This window comes from Sebastes umbrosus, chromosome 9, assembly GCF_015220745.1.
Source record: "Sebastes umbrosus isolate fSebUmb1 chromosome 9, fSebUmb1.pri, whole genome shotgun sequence".
NCBI classification, from domain to species: Eukaryota; Metazoa; Chordata; class Actinopteri; order Perciformes; family Sebastidae; genus Sebastes; species Sebastes umbrosus.
In genome coordinates, this window is record NC_051277.1 from 24,360,404 (window position 1) to 24,383,928 (window position 23,525).

General features: G+C 42.4%; 1 long non-coding RNA gene across 1 annotated transcript in view; it reads left to right on the plus strand.

Moving 5' to 3' along the window:
• Positions 1 to 341: 341 nt before the first annotated feature.
• The window catches only part of LOC119494598, a 47,914-nt gene continuing 24,730 nt past the window's right edge, over positions 342 to 23,525 (plus strand). Inside the window, exons 1-2 of the long non-coding RNA XR_005208251.1 lie at positions 342 to 398; positions 3,404 to 3,605. This is a non-coding gene — a long non-coding RNA (uncharacterized LOC119494598). The remainder of the gene's footprint in view (positions 399 to 3,403; positions 3,606 to 23,525) is intronic.

Sequence of the window (23,525 nt, forward strand, 5' to 3'; positions counted from 1 at the left end):
TACTTGACATTTTCAGATATATTTCTTTGTATTAGGTTAACTCCTGTCATTGCTGCCGGCCATGGAAAATGTCAACATGATGTCCCATCAACTAGCTAACAATGAACAGGCTACACCATCAAACAACAAAATAGAACCAGAAATGGACTGCTAACAGCAGCTCTTTAAAGGATAGTTAGACATTTTGGGAAATGCTTGTCTGCTTTCTTATTGAGTTAGATGAGGAGATCAATGCCACACTCATGCAAGCAAAAAATATAAGTCTAGTTGATTGTCACATTCATTAGATCTCCTCCCTAGAGGGCGCTGTTAAAAAATGTTGGTATTGACATTTTCAGAATTGGGGTCAGAGGTCACCTACAGGGTCAGGATGCAGGAGTAAGACACATGAAATTGAGGTGAGAGGACTTTTAATGTTTTTCATGTCAAAATTTAAATATCTAGCTCCTCTGTGTTTCTCTTCCAGACTTTTACACACTTGGTTTATAATAAAACAAGAGAGGAGAGCTATAGTTTAGATTAACTAGCTAGCTTAGGGTGACCATGTTGTCAGAAAATTCTGACTTTCTACAACACGTGGTGTTGGCTGTCAAAACTAAAAGCCCATGAGCTCTTTCATCAGGCATGAGCCAGGCGTTTCCCATAATGCCCTGGGTCTTGCTGTCGGTGGAGAGCAACTGCGGCGCCTGGCTCTAAAAACTGCGATCGCCTCGATCTCATGAGGTTATCGTTGCCCACGTGTGCATGGCGTCAGAGCAAGTCGCCATCAAGTCGGACACAAATCTAACCGGCATGCATTGCGCAGCGATTACCGGTGATCAATTCTGCGCAGGCCTGGCTCATCTCGAACGAGCCTAATATTACAGGTGGGTGCTGTGACAATCATGACTTATCACATTCCCTACTTTCACCCCCTTTAATCACAGGGCTATCCCCCTGATGACTCACTGACAGTTTGGGAGTCCTGTAGAGAGTTTTCCTTAGAGGAAACTTATTGTGGACTACAGAAATAATTTTTCAACTTCAGTCTTGAACCTGAACATCATGTTGCTCGCTACAGCCACTATAATTAAAACTGTGGAGCTCAGACGACATTTTGGCCAGGATGGCGACACCGTCCATGTGAAAGGGTAATTAGCAGAGGAACCGTGTAGAATATTTAATCAAAACGACACGTTTGATGTGCACATAAGCACGGAGGGTTCTGTGGTTCAAAATTGCACAAAATGTAACTAGCGGATCTGTTGTGTCTGTGTGTAATAGTGGCTTGACAGCGCGCAACATCAGTGTACACTATGCTTGCTCTCTGTATACTTATCTTGTGCACACAAATGAATGAATGAGTGGGATAGAATATGATAAACGTCTATGTAAGTATGATATTGTTATCATTTCTTTAAATTGTGGTGAAAACCGTGTGGTTACCGTATGCTTCTAGGCAGATTTTGTTAACTTCGAACAGAGCCAGGCTAGCTGTTTCCCCCTGTTTCCAGTCTTTATGCTAAGCTGATAGATTCACATTTACTGGACAAATGTGAGAGTGGTATCAAACTTCTCAACTCTTGGTAAGAAAGCAAATTTCCCTTTTCCTAAATGTCACACTATTGCTTTAACAATTGGGGTTTCATTTTACATGACTCCTTAAAATTACCACTGACCACATATAGCCTATTCTAGCCCTGGATAAAAGACTTAACTCTGCAATATAATATGATGGCACATATTGACCACATTTTGAAAAAAACTTTTCAGAAAGGTTATTGTCTGCTTTAATATTGGATAGAGGAGAATGGTTGGTTGTCATATTTGGTTGTCACATTCATTAGATCTCCACCCTAGAGGGCGCTGTTAAAAAATGATGGTACTGACATTTTCAGAATTGGGGTCAGAAGTCACCTATAGCTACAGGGTCATTTCAGGAGTAAGACATTTGGCATTAAGGTGAGAGGGCTTTTAGTGTTTTTCATGTCAAAATGTACATAAACAGCTCTTCTGTGTTTCTCATCTAGGCTTTTACACAATGGGTTTATAATAAAACAATTATCACCATTAAAAGGTTTGAGGAGAGAGCTATAGTTTAGATAGTTTAGCAAACTAGGCTACAACATGTGGTTGTTAGCTTAGTCCCTAGGAAAACAGCCCAGTTGGGGATGCTTGTCATTCTCTTCTGGGTTGGTTGTCACATGTAACTGATGGTGAGTGACGGATGAGGTGAGTATTATTATATAAGGATAAAAAATGCACTTATAGGAATGATTGTTCCTCTTTATGTTCTCTCAATGCAGGAGATGTGTGGTTGTTGCATTTCAGTTCAACTATTTAATTAATTTTTAAGATTGTCTCCATTTTATATTTTTCCACATTGAAATAACCTATGGAAAACCAACCCCATAGTGTTTGACAAACAACTCCAAGATGGGGATGGTTGTCACAAGTGTGCAAGACATATTTAACAGTCCCTATCTTGTGAACAGAATAAGCTTAAGTAGATTCCTCCCTTACATTTTAGGCTTCCATTACACATTGAAAGGGAATCTATAAAGGACACAGTTTTTGAGGGATTCAAATGAGAGTAAGAAGTGTGACGACCAACCCCGTTCTCCCCTACTGCACTTGTGTTTGTGGCAGCGGCATTAGAAGGCAATGTGTGTGTGGGAGCTCTGATTAGCAGCGGGGAGGCCAGCCAGAGGCTTCCAGGGCAGCTCTGTTTGCAAACAGAGAGAAGAGCAAGGGCAAGCCAAAGCTGGAGATCACAGGGCTGTGTGTGTGTGTGTGTGTGTGTGTGTGCGTGTGTGTGTGTGTGTGCGTGTGTGTGTGTGTGTGTGTGTGTGCATGCATAATGGCACTTTTTTGTAAATTTGACAGCGATGAGTAAAACCTTGCTGACTCAAATTCTGGAAGTCACGTCCAGATCATCATGTGCTGTAAAAATGGTGATCTTTGGCAGGCCCCAGATCAAAATGGACTGATCAAAAAAAAAACAAAAAAAACAATGATGGTGATAAATCATTGACTAACAAAAAGGATGTCCACTGTGAATATGTTAACCTTGAGTTTAACATTTTTGCTAATGTGCTGAGTAGGTGAAAAACACTGACTTAACTTCAATAATGCCAAGTTCTCAAACTCATACTGATGCAGAGTACATATTTTCCTAATCGATTTGGGAGCAAATCCTCCACTGAAGGCAAACAGGACTTTAGTATTCATGGGGGCATGTGTGCCTCTCACTATGTTAATAATGCTGTCTTCAGACAGGCTCAGGCTATAATGAGGATTTGCGAATTCAAATCACAGTCTGCTACATATGTCAATGACATCAATATACCGCAGCTCGAGCTCTAACAGTTTCCTCTCCATTTCTGACACATGCCGACTTCTTGACCCTTCCCACCCCAACAAGGAGGCAGTGAGGAAGTTATCGCTGCTCCCATCAGATAATGACAAGATGACGACAAGATGATGACTGGCCTCTGGCCCCGGCTTCGTGGTTTACAGGAGAGCTGTTGGCGAGCAAAGGGCACAAAAGGAGAAGAAATAGAGAGGAAAATGGAGAGCACTACTGCTACTTGTCAACATATCAGCAAAGTGTGACGCAAGCACAGGTCGGTGGAATTCAATTCCCTCCACTTCTCCAAAATGCAATCTTATTTTTTAAATGTCTATTCCGGGTTTTCTGCACGGCTTTTTAACTGTGTTTTCCTACAATGAGACCCAATCTCTGCTTTAACTATGTTTAATAAATGTTTAATTGGATGGGTACATGAGAGTCAATCTACTTTAGCCAGCCCGCTCTCTGTGTATTGAACAGTAAGTGTTTATGTAAATGAGCGCTGGCTAGCAACTCTCCCTCTGGTCTGGTCTCAATGGATGCTATTTATTCACATGAAAAAAAAAGGGAGTTTCGAAAGGCATTGTTTTTACATGTGCAAATTGTGTTTGTTTTTTTTAAACTGTGGTATTAGCATGTTAGGTGCATGAAAACCTCTCTCCCTCATCTTAAGTGCACTTCCTCATATACTCCATATCATCATTATACAAAAGACTACTGAGCCGCAGTGTTTATTTGCTGCAACATCCCTAGGTCTCTCTTTAAGCTTCCCAAGCTACTCCTCTCTTTTACACTTCTAAATAGTTACTTTGAAGAATGAACTTCAGGTCATTATAGCCAAAGTACTTGATTAATTAAGTAGTTAAAGGAGAACGCGCAGAGCAATGGTTTGCTGCCTTTTGGTCAACACTTGTTTGCTGCTGTTTATTAAAAAGGATCCTTTGGGTGAAGAGACCTCTTAAATGGGGTTAGAGCTTGTTGAAAGCAGCGTTTTCGCGGTGAATAATTGGATTGCGGCTCCGAGCGTGCGTGCGTTTAAGTGTTGGGATCGAACAGCGCCTGGGGTGTGTTTACCTGCGACGGCTCCATCCCCCCCTCCCCCTCTCCTATCCTTCTTTTTCTCCCTCCCACCGTCCATCGCTCCTCTCTCCCCCTCTCTAATCAGTCTGATAAAAGATATCCTCTGCAGTCCCCCAGCCATAGCTCTGCAGCAACAGATTAGGCAGTCTGCACGTACGCACACACATCGTCGGCTGCGGGGGAGACGGTGGGCCGCTGGAAATGGCCAGGCAGAGGCAGAAAGAATTACAGATGGACAATGGTACAAGCAGCGGGCTGCAGATGTCAAGTGCACCTACACAGACACACGGATTGGTGATTTTATTCTCCTCTTCCCATACAATAAAATACACACACTCAGCATGCATTGCACATGCAGAACATTCACACCGACATATACACACTAGACTAGACTTAAAAAACTCTCAGACCTGAAGTACTAGCTAACAAGCAGGAGTGAGTGGCTCTGACAAATTGGTGTGTGCTGATGAATTGGTGCGTGCGTACTTTGGCTAACAACACTTGGAGTAATGAGCAGGTTGCCCCTAAAGTAACCTCTGCACGCTGAGTTACAGAGATGGATGCTGCCTCGGACGGACGCGGCGAAAGCACATGCTTCCACATTAGTAAGTTTGCAGAGGATGATGAAAGGACTTTCTATTTGAAAGCACGACCGGAATCCTCTCGGGGTCATGACAAATACCCCGGACTTTTATGTGATCACTCCAGCACTGGGCTATTTGTGTGCCTATAAACAGGGCCGAGTACACAGAGTAGAGCAGAAGAGCTCGTTCAATGGCTTTTACTATGCTAGGGATGTTGTGTGGAGACTGTTTGCTCATCTACAAAATGGCGCGCGAGATGCCAAGTCACAAACATTAGTAGATGGTGTTGCTGATTTCAGACACGCTTTTTATTTACTCTGAGCATGAAATTGCACCACTCAAGCTGTTTGCGGCACTAGAGCTTCTGATTTTGTAACCTCCTGGTGGCACTCGGAGGCCTCCCAACCCATTGTTCCCAAAATACACTGCTGCCTCCGTGGCAAACCCATCATGCTTTACTTTGCATTGGCTTTTATAACTTCACGGAACAGGGCAGCGGAGAATACTTTACAGCGGCGTCTGGCTAAGGCTGCACGTTCATTAAACGCACCAGCTTGCCGGTTTATGCGATTCTTTATCAAAACAATGAATGCAGGCATATTCTTTGTGAGGTATTTATATTGGACAATGCTTGTTCACTCAAAATACACTGTTGGCTCCCAAGTGAGACAAGGCTTGCTCTGTGAATCCGCTTGTGCATCATTGTGCCCTCATTTAGCCTTCCCCTGTTTGCTGAATGGAAGCTGTTACAAGCCCGGATTCTCACAAGCAATTGGCTTAAATCACACAACTTTTATGACCCGGCTTCCCACCCTGACACACCAGACTGAGTAAGATGACATGCTTTATAATTGGAGAAACGCTGCACCTGATTCACCTCGTAGCGTAGTAACTTGTGACTGTAGGAGGCTTTAGATTTACAGTTGATGGAGTTGTTAAAACACAAGTCCGTGGTGTCTTTAAAGCTGAGGGAGGCAGGTTGGAGCAAATATGATTTCAAAAAAAGTTATTTTATAAAACGGTCACTATATCCTGACAATAGTGCATGAGACAGGTAATCTGAAAAAAAATATGTGCCTCTGTGTCCTCCAGTGCTCCTAATGGCGTCTGCAAGATTTCACAGACTGGAGGAAAACAACCAATCAGAGCTGATCTGGAACCTTGCCGTCTCTGAGCAGCTGTCAATCACTCACAAACTCCGATCAAACGGTCAAACTAGGCAGCGCTGATCAAATACGAATCAATATTCTGTTACTGTAATGACTATTTCTCGCCTCAAATGTTAACAGAAACATTTTGTAGTGTACTGTTTAGCTGTAAAATGAGAAAGTTTGTGACCCAGCAGACATGTTGAGATCAGTTGAGGAAATACCAAGCACCGCCCACCAGCCAGAGCAAACTTTCTAACTTTATAGCTAAACACTACACTACAAGATGTTTCTGAAAACATTTGAAGCGAGAAATACGCATTACAGTAACAGAATATTAATTCATATTTGATCAGCGCTGCCTAGTTTGACCGTTTGATCGGAGTTTGCGAGTGAATGACAGCTGCCTCCGTTGAATGAACAGCCAATAGGAACGCTCTCTCTCTGAAATGACCTGTGATTGACCAAAGTCTCTTGTCACATGCTAGATTTGCCTCAAAACAGAGCCATGAGGAGGTGCAGAAGTCTAGTTTTCTTTCAGAACACTTGAATTACAATACGCTGAAAGGTTATTATGGATTTTTTGCCCAATGATGCCAAAAACATTCTGCCTACTGCTGCTTTAATGCATACTGTAAGGCTGTTTGTGCCGGGTGATGCTCCTATTACAACATGACACAAAGGAACACACTGATTCACAGTTTTGGCAGTGATGGTCCGGCTCTCCTTGACCGCTGGTTTATGTAAGCAATAAAAGCGTGCCATAACTGTTAAAAGTCAGAGGTTGTCATTATTTAGAAAGTTACCTTGAAACAAAGAGCAGGTTATTTGAGCTGAGCAAAAACATCCTGGGGCACGGAGTGAAACCAAGCTGAGAAGGAAAGTTTTTGTTGTCGATACTGGCGAAATTGGAAATGTACAATTACAGAATCATATGGAGAAAGGTTAAACCTCTGTAGCATCAGGAGGGTGCTTTTCTCCTGTGAGCGCACCCGCATTTACGCTCGCATTCGCTTTAATAAGTTCCTGAACTTCATCAAGACACGCGGCATGGCGCCATTATCTGCGCCCAGAGAGCCACGCAGGGCCCCAGTAGCTGATGGGATTAAGGAACAAAGGGAATCGTGGGATTAGTGGGTTACTGCAGAGGTAGCGGAGTCTGGAAGGCAACCATTTTGTTTACCTTTGTCTTTATTCTTTTATTCCATCTCCTCTATGCTGTGTTGTGACTCCCTGTCGGGGGGCGGGCGGAGAGTGATATCTTGTTTGGCTCCTGACAGCACCACTTGGAGAGGAAAATGAAAAGAGATGGTGATAACACGGAGACTCACGCATTCACACACACCTCCCGCCGGCCTGTCCACCCCACGCTGTTCATAGGGCAATTCAGGCCTTGCAATTTAGGGCGAGTTAAAGTGGAGGGAAAAGCCTAAAATAGTGAGGCAAGGCGAAAGAGAGGGAAAGAGGAGGAAAAAAAAGGAGACCTGGGGAGTGATTGGTGGAATGGGTGAGGGACAGATGTAATTTTCAGGCAGCGGCAGGGAAGTGATGTAATTTTCCAGGATGCAATTTGTGTGTGTGAGTGTTTGTCTGTGAGGTGTGTGATGCGGGATAATGCAGATGCTAAAGTAGCACACAAACAAAACATCTCATTTTGGCACTTACATTTTTTTTTCTGGGAGACAAAAATTGATGTAAGTTTTTGTGATATAATGGCCACTTTCAAAATAAAAGGCGAGCTTTTAATCTTGTGTGTAGGCGTAACTAGTTTGGTCGCAAACACATTTGTCCCCAGACTATGTTAAATGAGCTTTCACCGAAAGATTGATGATTGTCAAGTAACTTATATTTTCCCTTTTTTCATCTTAACAACCCGGTGATAAAACAACATGCTCAGCAACCGTAATCTCCCGCAAATGAGTTTAAAATTTCGGGAAGGACACAATTGATATGGCTATCAATGTGAATTGTGACTTTTATTTTGCTTTCTCTGTTGGACTCGCCAAACTAATGTTGTGCTGGGACAACATTGTTTGATGCATTATGCTCCTGGCTGTCTTGGTAGACAATTAGTCTGACAGATGAATTAAAGAATACGAGGCCATTTTCTGCAGGAGACGAATCCCTCCTGCTGAAGCACATATCCATTTATGGGGGGGCCTATTTTCATATCATAGGAAGGAGAAACATTAAAATTTTAGCGTTTGGTAATTGAACGGTTTAATGGCAGCACTCTGAAAGTGAATCAAGGACATCTTTGTTTTGGAATTTGAACTTTAGATGCAAACTTTGAAAGCAATGACACTGGACAAAAAGTCATTTTAAAGGACAAGGCTGCATTTTTCTTAAAGGGCAAGTGTGTAGCATTTAGGGGGATCTATTAGCAGAAATTGAATATAATATTCATAACTATGTTTTCATGATAATAATAATACTAATAATCACCTGAAACTGAGAATCATTGTGTTTTCGTGAGCTTAGAATGAGCCCTTCATATCTACATAGGGAGCAGGTCCTCTTCACGGAACCGGCCGCCATGTTTCTACAGTAGCCCAGAACAGACAAACCAAACACTGGCTGTAGAGAGAGCCTTTCATCTTTTTTGCCTTCCTTTTTGACGTTACCTGAATGCCACCGTAGTTCTCCGACACGCTTGTGAAACTATGGTAACGTGAGCCGTACAGTGCAAAACCGTGATACCACCAGCCGCCGCCTGACTTCCGTTGCTCCTAAAGTAGTGTTGTTATGGTCAGGGTGGCCTCTGAGCGAATTGAACGGTATTACATGGTTTTGCACCCGTTGGCTCTTGGAAAGGGAGGAGTGAGTAGAGGGGTACCCACTAGATGCCGCCAAATCCTACACACTGTCCCTTTAAATCCAATTGAAAGACCAATGATACATATATTCAACTAATAAGTATAGAGCGGTGCAGGGATGATGTATTTTCGTAGGCCAACCTGGAAGTTAGAATTGTTCGGGTTCCCTCGACAAAAAGTCAATGGGATTTTTCCATTGTGTTTTGGATTATTGCAGAAAACAAGCGCTGTTGCAAACACACGTTTATGATACTTACACGTTTTGTTCCGTAAAATAATCTCCACAAATGACCACCACTTTTATGATTTTTGAAGCGTAAATGCAATCGCCAGAAGTAAAAAGCTAATGTTAGGCTATCAATAAACTACACCACGGTTACATGAGCGCGAGTATACACAACGAAGCTGTAAAGGCGGACAAGTCGGCGTGATGATGTTTAGTAATCTCTTAAATTTGTGTTAACCACAGACTTACTTCAAGCATCTAACCAAAAACCCATTGAAAAAAAACACTGATTTTGAGACAAGGGAAGTGCTAAAACTCATTTCCAGGTTTTAGGACTCATTCCTGCACTACTCTATTGCCTGTAAAGCTAATGTCAATATGGCTAATGTGTTAACAAACAGTTAACTGTTTATTCAGCAGACGCTGAGCAACATTAGCATTGATTTTGAGTCATGTTGAGTCGAATTTAAGTGCGATATTCACTCTCTATTTTGGTCTCCACTAACTATAGAGGGCTTAAAGACACTAAAATGCTCCGTAGAGCTGAGGGGAACAGGACATCATTTTAGGATTTGTTAGCAAGTTACTGAATTTATTTGCAGTTATATTATAAACATACAACTTCCTACTATACAGTTATTTATGATTCCCAGAAATGTATCCATAACCATCACTAAACTGTCAAATGTTACAACCTTCATCCCATCTGGATATTGCCTTCTTCTCCACCCAGTTCACTCTCCAATCTTTGATTAAAATCAGGATTTAAGGCGTTTGTCATGTTTAATTCCTTCCTCTATAACCATGACTGATGGTGTTGAAATACTCCAAACAAAGCTGGTGATGTCATGCGGTCACCATAAACATGTCAGGGCCGGCCCCCGTTGTTAAACTGTCCTCTTACCTCATCCTTCTCTCATTATGCAGACAGCAGGTCAGCTGTGAGGTTAGAGGGTGTCAGAAGGAAAAGACAGATTCTGCTGGTTACACCTCCTGCTGGTCCGTGCATTAAACGGGCTTGATAAGCTTTATTGGGCTGTGTCATCATGTGACTAGTGAGTAGTTGATTTAATAAATCCCGTAGCCAGAGGTTACAGTGAAAGGCAGATGTATTATAAAAGCCACTCATAATCTGCTCAGATAATTGGGTACTTTAAAATAAGACCTCATAACCAATCAGGGATATAACCAATTTTTAAAGGTGTAAACACGCAGGTCATGACCTCCATGAAATCACAAAATCTATGTAGCCAAGCAGATTTTATTTGAGCATTCACCTGAAGATAAGACGGCGTTTATTGGTTCCTCTCGTGACCTCCTCGTCCTTGTGAATCTCGGCGGGACTGTTAGTGTCTTGATGGAAGGTTACCCCTCCTAGTATAAAACACTCTTGCTTCTGCAACAACAACTTTATAGAACACCTGTGGGAGCGGGATTTTATGAGCTCGTCGGCTGCATGATTTTACATTTTCCAGTTGGCAAAGTGACATATGCTGCAGGAAACAAACAACGAGTCCTCGAGTCATCCGCGCCTCACGAGCCGCATGCAGATGGCTGCAGTCAGTCATGTTGGTCCATACCAAAATGCTTTGACCTTTATTGTCCTTCTAAGATGATAAAAAAGGAACATACATTAAAATAGTCGTCTTGAACCATGGGGCCAATCCTCGTGAAGAATATTTGACGATTCTGCATTAATGCGTCATTACATTTTTGCCGTAATCAAAGTCAAAACGACGAGTCAACAACAGTTCTCCGTATACGTGTTAATGCTCAATTATAGCACTCTTTTTTTAAGAGCCTCCAATAACTACGCCCATTTGCATGCATTTTGCATAACCAAGCTGGCGGAGGCTGACTTAGAAGAGCCGTAGTTATATATCTCCTCGCGGCGGAGCTCCTCGATTCTTTTGGGGGCAGTTGGAATTCTGCAGGAGCCCAGTTTTCATTTTCATGGCTGCATTTACATGCTGTCCTACTGTCTGCCCCTTTGAGTTATATTAGGGGGCTTTATCACCTGAAATAAAGCAGAGATAAATGTTGCTGAGAACGTGTAAAACACCGCTCTACAGTATGTGTGTGTATTGTGTGCGAGCGGGCAGGCACGCGTACGGCTATGTGTGTGTGTGTGTGTGTTATTTAATGCTCTAAATCTTGAGCCTGTATATGTGTGTGTGTGTAAACTATGAGCATTCTGCAGACTCGGCTTCTCACGCCGTTCTCGCGGTTCTGCTGAGGATGCGCTTTCCGCTCGGGGCTGCAGGAGGTCACTGTCTGACAGAGCGCACACACACACACACACACACAAGCACACACACACATACGCGTTTGCCCACGTTTGTACCGTTCCTGACATTTGACACACATGTATGGATCCAGCTGCCAGTAAAAGAAGTCCATTCCCCTGGTGACATTTACCTGGGGTTACCAGAAATCATTAGTTAAGGTCAGTTTTATAACTTCTGAATAAGGAGGAGGGGATAACAGACTTGACTCCATCTATACCACTCCAGTGGGCTGTACTGTATAGCTGTATAGAAACGTGTGTGGGTGCACTGAGTGAAAATGTCCTCTGAAATAGATCTGGCACTTTGATGAACGCTGTGTGGAAAAATATCTCTAGAAATACACCTCTTATGCTCAAATAGAACCACATGTATACAATTTGAAATTTGAAAACAGTTTCTCACTGTACTGTACCCCCTCTGTTAAGGCCCTGGATTCTGTTTGCCTGCACCTATGGTGTCTATCTTGTTTGTACTTAAACAGTTCTCTCAGACTTGAGCTCCTTCATTTGGGGATGTTTTGGCGGACTTTTGAATTGAGGTTGACTCCGCTCCCTCTGAAAAAAAAAAAAAAAAACTCTAGAGAATAACAGGGAGAAATCAAAGCGCTCTGCTCAGAAATATATGGTAAATACAAACACAATTGTGTGTTGTGTGTTTACATGTTTGCAGCTGAGAGGTAATAAGTACCAGTGGAGGGATTTAGAGGAGGCTGACGCATAAAAAATACAACTAAATTGCATTCTCAGTTATGTTTGGAAGGAAACGTATTTCGACGCGGATTACGATTGTCTTTTACATATCACAAATACCTTTGTAATGGTATGTGTCCACAGGGGCGTTTTTGGACACGACGGATCGGCTCGCTTCCCAGCATTGGACATTTGATGGGCTACTACTAGACACAAGGCACTGGGCACCTGATTAGATGAACACTTTAAGTCTTGGGCTGCTGCTCCCAGCTATCATACCGGAACCAATATGGTGGCTCATTGTATTACGAAAATAGTTCACCGAAATGTGTTTAGGTGAAAAATAAGCCACGCAGTTGCTGAATTTGTCTTTATTTTAGATCAACAGCGTTTAGTTTAAAAGTTTCTCGGGAGCTTCCAGAGGCGGCGAGTTGTGTCAGGTGCCCCTGATTTGCATAAAATAGCCTAGACCTCAACTTTATGCGAATGAGGAGCAGCCAATATGATGTCATTAGTTGCGTTTTTGTTTTGGTTCAATGTCGTAGTCATTTTAAGCCAAACCATGATGTTTTTTTATTATAGGGTTGTCAAAGTTTAAGCGATAATACCGCGTTAACGCAAATTTGTTTTAACGCCACTAATTTCTTTAACGCAATCGTTATTTAAGAGGTTTTAGCGAGCTCAGTTTTAGAGTTAGAGTGAAGATACTGGTATCATATGAAACGAGAAAACGTAAGGAAACCATTGATACCAACCATGGGGGCTAAATAACGCTCCAAAGTTACGCTAAATTTTAACAAGGAAAAACTGGCATGGCCATTTTCAAAGGGGTCCCTTGACCTCTGACCTCAAGATATGTGAATGAAAATGGGTTCTCTGGGTACCCACGAGTCTCCCCTTTACAGACATGCCCACTTTATGATAATCACATGCAGTTTGGGGCAAGTCATAGTCAAGTCAGCACACTGAAACACTGACAGCTGTTGTTGCTTGTCGGGCTTGAGTTTGCAATGTTATGATTTGAGCATATATTTTATGCTAAATGCAGTACCTGTGAGGGTTTCTGGACAATATCTGTCATTGTTTTGTGTTGTTAATTGATTTCCGATAATAAATATATACAAACATTTGCATAATGCAGCATATTTGCCCACTCCCATGTTGATAAGAGCATTAAATACTTGACAAATCTCCCTTTAAGGTACATTTTGAAGAGATAAAAAATGTGCGATTAACTATGGACTATCATGCGATTAATCGCGATTAAATATTTGAATCGATTGACGTTTTTTGAGAGATGAGATTTTTTTACTAAACCTAACCCAGTAGTTTTGTTGCGTATTTGTTTTGTTTTGTTTCAATTTACAATGTTAATCACGTATTTAAAACTGTTTAAAACTGCGACCGTAATCCGGGAGAAAATACGTTTCCCTCAAAATGTATTTTGGTTATGCAGTTTTGTTGTATGGGAACATCCTTTTGTGGGAGACAGGGTTGAGCACAGAGGCCTTTCTGAATAATTATTTTCTGAATATCTTGCTATATTCCTCATAGGAAAGAAGAAGAAAAATCACTTCACCTTTTTCATTCTATGTACACAAGCTTAATTTCGCACAATATATCTACTTACAATAGAGCTTCCACTGACTTGGGATTCAGTGAAGCTACGGTGCATAGCAATGAGAAAGTGCGTGCACAAAAGAAACCCCAACCTTTACAGCTCACAGACGCAAATGCCTTCATCAGAAAAGAAACCTCATTGGCTCACTTAGAATCAGTTGACGGGAAGGGACAGAAATATTCTGATCATGTACCACTGGCGTAAGTTATTTCTTGCTCTCTCCCCCCTTTTTCTCTGTGATCCACGTCTCAACATGACCGGACTGGAGTGTCCGTGCTGATTCATAAGTGGTTAACTGAGGACTGCAGAGGATCACCAGTCATTTAATGACACGCCATGAAACAACACCAGGACATAATTCAATATTACAGCGCAATCCAATTTAATCATACCTGGGGGGTAATTGATGGGGTAGGCAGTGAAACAGCGACACAAGTAAAATCCAATAAAGAAAGTAGAAGTAATGATAAAGTATCATTCTTAACAGCCTTGTCTAAAACATATTGTCTCTACTGTGCTTTCTGCCCACACATATGCACAAATGTCTGCACCTACAAGTACAAGAACAGAGAGCTTTACTATTGAAAACAGGAGTCCTTGCAATTCTTCACTTCTGATGCAAACATACTTTATTCTGATCCAGCACTGGCGAGCATAAGACGCTGTTCGTTTGCCAAGCTGTGCAGAGCTGAGTAGACTGTGAACCCTTTGCCAAGCCACGCAAGACAGGATTGGACTAGACCGGACTGGTTTCCCTTGTCGTGTCGCTGGAAGCCCACATGTATTATTTGGGGAACAAGGAACGGATACAGGCAGGTAGTACGCTGGCTATGCAAGCTTTAGGCTGTGAAGAGAGGCTTCTTCTTCTTCTTCTCTACTCAGCACTTCCTGAGGCCCGTGGAAAACAAACTTTGCTCCAGTCCAACACAAAAGAGATTTCCTTTCTGTCAGCACAATTCCCTGTTTTCGTTGGGTCTGAAATAGCCTTTCAATGGTTACACACACATTCTATTATCTATCATGCCACCGCACGGCGTACATTCGTGCTCATGTCATTCTAAGTGTACACACGGAGTGATGTGAAGATGTGTTCCAGAAAATGAAACCGGGATTGAGAAACAACAAGCAGTAAGATTCAGGGAGTTCTGCTATTTGGGCGGAGGAGAAACATTAGTAAGGGCTCAGGGAGGTGATGGAGAGGATGATTGAGGAATTGAAGGGATTTCTCAGTGTGTTCCTGCCTGAGTCCTCCCTGTGGTGAGTGGAATAAACACTTCAAAACCGCACATTTAAATGATTTGATAATTATACGGTGAGAGTCCTAATTAAGGTAACAAATCCTGAATATTAATGTCAAAATTTAACTTCACATTGAGTTGAACATTAAGTCCTGCGATTAAAAAAGCCCCACTTTCAATGTGTAGTGAGCTCCAACACTGCTGCCTGATATGTTTAGATTTCAAATCAGGGCTCCTACTTTATTGTTATGCATCAAAATGATGCCAGTAAGTGGTGCTGTGACGTTGATAAGGCTTGGTGGTGGACATTCAGCAATAAACATGCACAGATGGAAAGTGCTCCCTCAGGCTTGATTTCACTTAGTAATGCTTACTTTGACACACACAAACTATGTAATTCACAATTCTAAAGATGCGGGAGTGTCACTGAAACTTAAATAAAACAAGACAAAGTGTGTTCAGACAGAGATGGAAGCAAATTTTTGCCCTGTATGTGTCATTTGTGTCATTTTGACTGCTGGGCACCGTTTGTGCATTCTGTGTTTATTCGCCTCAAACAGCCAATGTACCAACTGTACAGACGTTAGCTGAAAGCTAACTTGCAACAGTGTGGGAGTGTGTGTGTGTGTGTGTGTGTGTGTGTGTTCAGCTCAGCCTCTAACTGAACTCAGCCCTCACCAGACACTCCAGCTCTCTCTGTTATTTATTTCCCTTCAGTCTCTCTCCTTTCCCCCCTCGTCTCTGTATGTTTATGAAGCAGATTCATAAAAGCCCTGGGATAGGTGGAACATTTTTGATCAAATTTGAAACACTTTGAACTTGCGCGGTCACATCATTTGCACATCCCCGGGCGACTTTGTGTCTAATCGTGTCGTTCCGTTGACTTTGTATGCATTGCCTCAAAAAAATTGCCTTGCATTCAGTTTGAACCCAAAATGTTCTCATCTCAACTCGTCACATACTGTCGCTTTGTCATGCCCCTTGACGTCCCGCCCCTTGACGTCACGCTATTTTCATCATCAAAACCATTATAGTTACCCTTGGCGTCACTTTAGGATTAGGTAACAAAACCACTATAGTTAGGTTTATGAAAGAAATACATGGTTGGGCTTAAAACTACTACGTTTGTACACTGATAATGACACTGGATGTTGCTGATTGTAACATCACATGACGCACGGGACACGTGCAGTGGTCAGTGGTCTCCTGGATGAAAGTGCTGTGATTGTTGGACCCTCCCGCCTGTCCAGTGTGTCTTTTTCGCTCTTTAAACTATTGCCACGGATGGATTTACATTATAGTTAATAGAACGCCCGGTGCATTTCATACCGGCGCTAAAGGGTGCTGTGTGCGGCGGTACCGAAACGCCGACAGCCGTGACAAAGCCTTGGTAAGCCTCGGTAACGCCCTGGGAATGAGAACGGGCTGTTAGGCTGTATATAAGAAGTGGACTTAGTCACAGTGACGTCACCTATTGGTTTGTGGACTGACGTTTTGAAGCCTCGAGTTCGGCATTTTGACCGTCACCATCTTGGTTTTTGGCCTTCTCCATCTTGGTTCTTTGCAACCAGAAGTGACACAAGAGAGTGGAGCTAAGCACAACCGAACGCCGAATAAGACATTTTTCGGTGACCAAAAAAGTTATAATTAACTTTCATGTACTGAAAACACACTGTGAAAGGGTTAAAGTTCTAAGACGAAAACACGGACAACAACAAGACCGGACAACGCCGTGGTAGCGACCTGTCAATCACAAGGTAGCCACGCCCTAAAGCATAGCCTGCTTTATGGTCTATTGGACTCTAAATGGGACCATAATGTACTAAATGAACATCATGCTGTATTGAAGAAGACTTGAAACTAGTGATTGAGACCATAAACTCATGTTTACAATGTTTACTGATGTAATAAATCAAGTGAGAAGTAGGCTCATTTTCTCATAGACTTCTATACAATGGGACATGAATGTCTGTACAATTTCATGGTAATCCATATAGTTGAGATATTTTAGTGGTGGACCCAACGACCGTCATTACCATCCCTGTAGATCCAGCCAAGGCTAAAAATGCAAATTGCTCATACATCTTTAAATACAGTTTGTTTGTTTTGTCTATCTGCCTGTATATATCTCTACTCCATATAGCATTTATTCACAGGACTTTGACTAAAATGCTAATCACCCTGCAGTACACACTTTGAAAGAGATATCTGCATCATAAACACATAGATACCCAACGGACCGCAGACACCACGGACATGAACTTTGGGAAAAAACAAGTGGATTCTCTCTAAAATTGATCCAAATAAAATGAAACAATTGAGAGGTTATTGTGAGGACACTGGTGAATTCAGCGCTTTTTGTTCTTTTTAGCGGTTTATGTCAACTCTTTTGCACAGCTATCCCTGCAAGTAGTTTGTCCAGGGGAGTTTTCATATTTTATTCACATCAAGACAACATCTGCTAGTTTTTTTTTTTTTGTTTTCACAGGAAGGAGTGAGAAAAGAATATCTTGCAAACTATGTTTCGAGATATCTGGAGAGTTGAAGTGTCTGCATGCATTTATCAAGTTTGTCAAACTTGCCACAGTACTCCACGAGGGTAGTTTGCTTGGTGTTCTCACTGAGCTCCAATGTCACCCTGATAAATTAATTGTCTGCATTCCTTATGCAGAGTACAGAGAGAAGGGAATGAGTCGAGTGAGCAGTAGTGGACAGTAATTGGAGCCCAGAGTTATTGATTTAGCGAGAGTATCACTACGGGACACCTACGGCCAAGATGAGTTGTCTGTAAAACTCTGATTAGCATTTACTGTGCTAATAGCAGGCTCACTGTAATCATGTTTTTATTTCCCTCACTATCTCTCCACACTTTTATTCTTCCTCCCCTCTTTCCTTTTGACTCCTCTCCACTCACATAATGTACAGTAAGTACTTTTCGACTTCCTCTTCCTTGTCCACCTCCCACCTCACGTTTTCTCTGTGCCCTTTATCTTGCTGCCTTCAGCTGAAGCCAACGCCCCACAGAACCTTTCTGCTCTCCCACCCTGTGTGTCTAATTCCCTCGGGACTACTGAGAGCATATATGCTTGCGAGGGTGCACACACTTCTTCCAGCAGCAGTACAGTCATGTTTCTCTCCCTGGGCCCGAAGCCAAAGGCCAGCGCCGGTGTTTTACAACGAACTACCGCGGAGGAGCCGGTGGAACTGCAGCGACGGCACTTTCCCACCACGAGTCCCTGGCCTCCTCGCCGCTCCCCTCCAGCCCCGCAGCCCCCCTGGGGATCCGCGGAGATAAGGATTGAACATCTCCGGATGCCACTTTGCATAAATGTTTAATAGCAGGGAAAACATTAGCATCAGTAATTAAAGCAGTAATTTAAGCTTAGACGCCATCAACAGGCGAGCTACTTCCACGCTGGAATAACACCACTGAAACACAGTAATTAGCTTTGCGTTGATTGGACGGGAGACTGGGTTCACAGAATGCCTGCTTGTGTGTGTGTGTGTGTATGTATGTGTGCACTTTTCTACATCTGCATGCACATTACAAAGGAAGGCGTACTTTCCGTGTTTGCTTACCCCCCTCGCAGGACAGCGTTTTGCAAATAGCTCGCGCTTGCACTCGATTCACGATTGATCTGCTGCTCCCCGCATGGCCGCGCTCGAGATTGATTGCGTGCGACCGTGTGCACATACACAGCCGCTGCGTGCATGCATGTGTGTCGAATGGCATTTGACATTGGTTTGGACAGTGTTTAACATTGGCCCGAGGAGGTCAAATATTGTCTAGGACTTCCCTAAGGAAGCTGATGTTGTCCTATGTCATCATCCATGTCCTGCGATCCTCTCCCCCCCCCACCCCTCTAATTCCCCCTAAACTCTAGACTCTAACCTTTCTATCTGTCTGGGACCTCTGGGACAGTACCCTGCATTCTTTTTCATTAAAGTGCTATGATAGCAATATGGCTGTAAGGGGGGATGATATGTTTTGCTTTTTTCCACTGGCATCAAAAATCGTTAGGAGTGCAAGGAGGTCAGCCTGGCTCGTATCTGGCTTTTAATGGCTCCTTAAAGCTAAGCCCCAGGGATGGGGCACACACACATGCGCTTACACGCACACACACACACAAACTGCAGGGTGTCTGAAACCAAGCCAAGACCTTGCTCTCATCTCCCCTCTCTCTTTATTTCGCTCTTTTTTGTCTCATTCTCTCCCTCTCTCTAGCCAAATAGCTGCAGCCTTTGATGTATTGCAAAAGACTATTGCCGGAGCATCAGCGCTATTGTATGATTCTAACTCATCCCTGGCTCCAGTTGAATCTGCACTCATGATTGTTTCTTTCTCAATTCCATTCAATCTTTTTCCTTGTCATTCTGAAGCATGCATTTGTCTCCTTCAAGGTGTATTTCTATCAGAAATTCTTATTCATACATCAATGCGGCTGAACTTTTGACCTTTGACCTTTCATAAAAGAGCACTTTTCACTTGTGGCGGCACCCCGCCACTTCTTCTCAGTATGCTGATAGAGTTTCTGTGCGGTTTAATTAAGCGTATTGAGTTTGCATCAGCAGTGGGGTGTTATATGGCCAGCTGGATACGCACACACACACTCGCATAAACACGAGCACATGCTCGCAAACACACATTCCCGCTCTGCCATGCGCACTCCCTATCCATCCCAGCTGACAGCTTGTTAATTGCCAGGGGGTTAACTGGAAGTGGTGGTGTAATTGCATCAGAGTTTTAATTTACCCTGGCCTCTTATTTATTTACCTAGCTGTAGATTTTAAAGCAGCATTAATCGTCCGGGTGCGTCAGGACAAAGTGGGGGATCGACAGGCTGGATGTCAGTCCAGATTCGGGCCAGACAACCTGTAGATCGTTCACTTAGACTTCGCAAGAAGGAATTACCTGCACTGGGATGAAATCTAACACAGCGCTGTGTACTTTCAAGGTGGAATATTTAAAGCTTATTGAAAAAAAAGATAATAATTGAGTCACTGTGATGTTCTTTAAGGCTTCAGGGTCTTTTCTTCCTATACAGTGTTTTATAATCTATGGCAGTGATGGATGACTGGCCTCTGCATGGCTGTCTTATTACCAATGCTTTGTGCAGCACGACTACTCTGAAAAATACTGAATGTTGCTGCTTATGAGGCCTTGATGCTTGAATACGTGGCATTTTACAACTGCACTGACTTATTTTTTTCCCCCTTTGCTTTTTTTCGCGACTGACCTCGGGGTAACGACAAAGCAGGAAGGCCTCGGTGATCAAATTTGACAGGGACGAATCTTAAAAGTGCTGCTGCAGACTAACCTTTAGTTCAAGGCTCTGAGATGGAAGAGGGTTGGAGACACTTGAATACCTATGAACACACACTTGAGAAGAATGTCATCTCCTTGATCTATTTGACCAAGCTGGCTTTGAAAAACGACTGGATTAATTAGAAAATTAGAAAATGTGTTCGAGTTAAGACTTCTTTTTTATGTTGAAGGGTTTCTTTGTATCTGTGTGTTTGTGTGTGTGTGTGTGTGTGTGTGTGTGTGTGTGTATAGCTGTGTGTGAGTTCTTCGTGTTTTTTCACATTGTACGTCAGAATGACACTGGGTGAAGAACGTCAGGAAATGGGATAAATTCCCAGAAGCAATCCAAACCAAATCTGCAGCTTGATGCCTTTATCTATCCAACCCCCTACAAGACCCCAACACACACACACACACACACACACACTCTCTCCCCTATGAGCCCATCCATCCATCTCCTTGACATGATTGTTCCTCTCTTGTTACTTTATGTTCTAATCCATCAGCTATGAGTAAAACGGCAATTACACCCGGCCATCGATGCAGCCAGCAGACAGAGTCAGAATTATGGCATGGTGCATTACTGCAAATTGCTATTAAAGTTCCTTTTTTCCCTCTAGAGCATGGGGAGCAAGTGGAGAGTAATGGACACTCATAATAAGGCACATCATTAGGATAGATTTAGTCATCTCACGGTTTTAATTGCAGCTTGCAAATTTTCAATACATCCAAAGAGTATCCTGCAGAGTTTGAGTTGTGGTTTTCCTCTTCCTGCCCACTTTGGAGTCCGAGTTCTCAATTTGTCTTAACCGACTGTGCTGCTTCTGCCTACTTTTATCACTACTTTCTCTTTTTTTCCTTATCGTTTTAACCGCATATTTTCCCATGAAGTTATTTGCAGTCAACCAACAGCAGCTGGGGTGCATCGTTGCCAATTTTTACAAACTGACTGTTAATGATCTCATCTAGACTAATGTGCGCTAAAAGGTGAAACTGCAACATGAAATATGGCTTCAGCTCTTGATACATCAGAGTGATACATGAAACTCTGCAAGAACAGTCCCGAATTCAATTACTTAACGAGCAACAGAATAACCTACCAGCGTCATGCGTAGACGGTATACGGTAAAGAAATAAAAAAAAAGGAGAGTGATAGAGGATAGACGGAGAGAAAGGTGAAGTGATGAGCGGTGTCCTATAAGCCAGTGCTCGAGGAGATGGATGGTGTGTGTGTGGGTGGAGTTGTCCTTGGTGTGGTGCTGATTGTGTATGAGGTGGTGCTCAGCAGGACAGATGGTGCTAGTGGGCAGATGAGTGAATAATGATGTTTCACCACAGTGCAGTAATTACCTGCTCCTAGGCCCGCATGGCCGCATGCAAGCGTGCATATGGGTGCTCGCAAACACACAAACATCCACGCATGCCCTCATGAATCTTCACATACATATACTGTACAACATAAATACTAACATTTACTGACAACGCCGCTCTTGGGATTCATCGAGAGACATATCTGATGCAACGCTCTGCGATGCACTCGGTGTGGTGAAGATTTAAGCACATGTTTTATATCAGACTCAATCTATGCACCTGCATGTGAAATCACCGCAATGAAATACAAGTGTATGGTGATTTTTATAACCACAGGACTCTGAAATGTTGGGGTACTTAATGAATCCTACAGTTGGAATTTGGTGTCTATAAAAGTAATCTGTAATACAGTCATGTATATCACATTCTTTACAACCTCAGGGACTACCAATCCAAACATCATAATCACCTGACATGAATCTGAGTTTGGATCTATAAGGTCTTATTTGTGTTTACAATGTGGTGATTTCAGTTTCAATTTGATGGATGCAGTTTCTAATTTTGATTATAATTAGGGCTGTCAATCGATTCAAAAAGTTAATCACGATTAATCGCAAATATATCACACATATTTTATCTGTTCAAAATGTACCTTAAAGGGAGACTTGTCAAGTATTCAATACTCTTATCAACATGGGAGTGCACAAATATGCTTGCTTTATGAAAATGTATGCATATATTTATTATTGGAAATCAATTAACAACACAAAACAATGACAAATATTGTCTAGAAACCCTCACAGGTACTGCATTTAGCATAGAAAATATTCTCAAATTATAACATGGCAAACTGAAGCCCAACAGACAACAACAGCTGTCAGTGTGTCAGTGTACTGACTCTACTATGACTTGCCCCAAACGGCATGTGATTATCATAAAGTGGGCATGTATGTAAAGGGGAGACTCGAGGGTACCCATAGAACCCATTTTCATTCACATATCTTGAGGTCAGAGGTCAAGGGACCCCTCTGAAAACGGCCATGGCAGTTTTTCCTCGCCAAAATTTGGCGCAAGTTTGGAACGTTATTTAGCCTCCTTCTCGACAAGCTAGTATGAAATGGTTGATTCCTTAGGTCTCCTACTGGTTGGTTGGGGAAAAATGGTAACATAAAATTTCTAAATAATTTTTGATACTTGTCAAGACATTATTGCGTCAATAAAGTTGTTGGTATCGGAGTGTGATGGGCCTGTGCTCTTTGCACTTAAGTCATATACAATAAGTGTATGCATGGCAAACCATAGATAAAAGACATGTTCTATAAAAGCCCAGAAAACTAAATATGTATTCCATGATGGGGATTTCTACTCAACTCGGCTTTCGGGGATTGCAAATATAGTTCACAACAACCCAATTCTCTTAATATTGACATATAAACAACAAAATACTGGAGACTAGACATTTCTTTCTTTCCCTTTTTAAAGCTGCTGTAATCAATATTTTTTTTACAATCAAATAACTGTGTGTATGTGAAAGGAGTCGCCTCACAGTGATGAATCCAGACATAATTATCACCCGACTCTGCAGTTCCCCTCAGCATATGGAGCATTTCAAGTCCTAATAACTTATTATTTTTGGTTTTATGACCCGCAACTTTACTATTTTGATTCACTCTCACCACTCTCATCAGCGTCATTTCCAGCAGCAGCAGGCAGATGTTTTCAGTAAAAAAAGCTCTAATAAATCTAATGAACCTTCTCAGCACCAAAGAGCTGACAGACAAAGTTAGCGACTAGCTGGTGAACACAGTGGAGCATTTAGCGGCCAAAGAGCCAGATATTTCCCAAGTGAATATTAGACTTACATTTATCAGTTCACACATGACTTCAA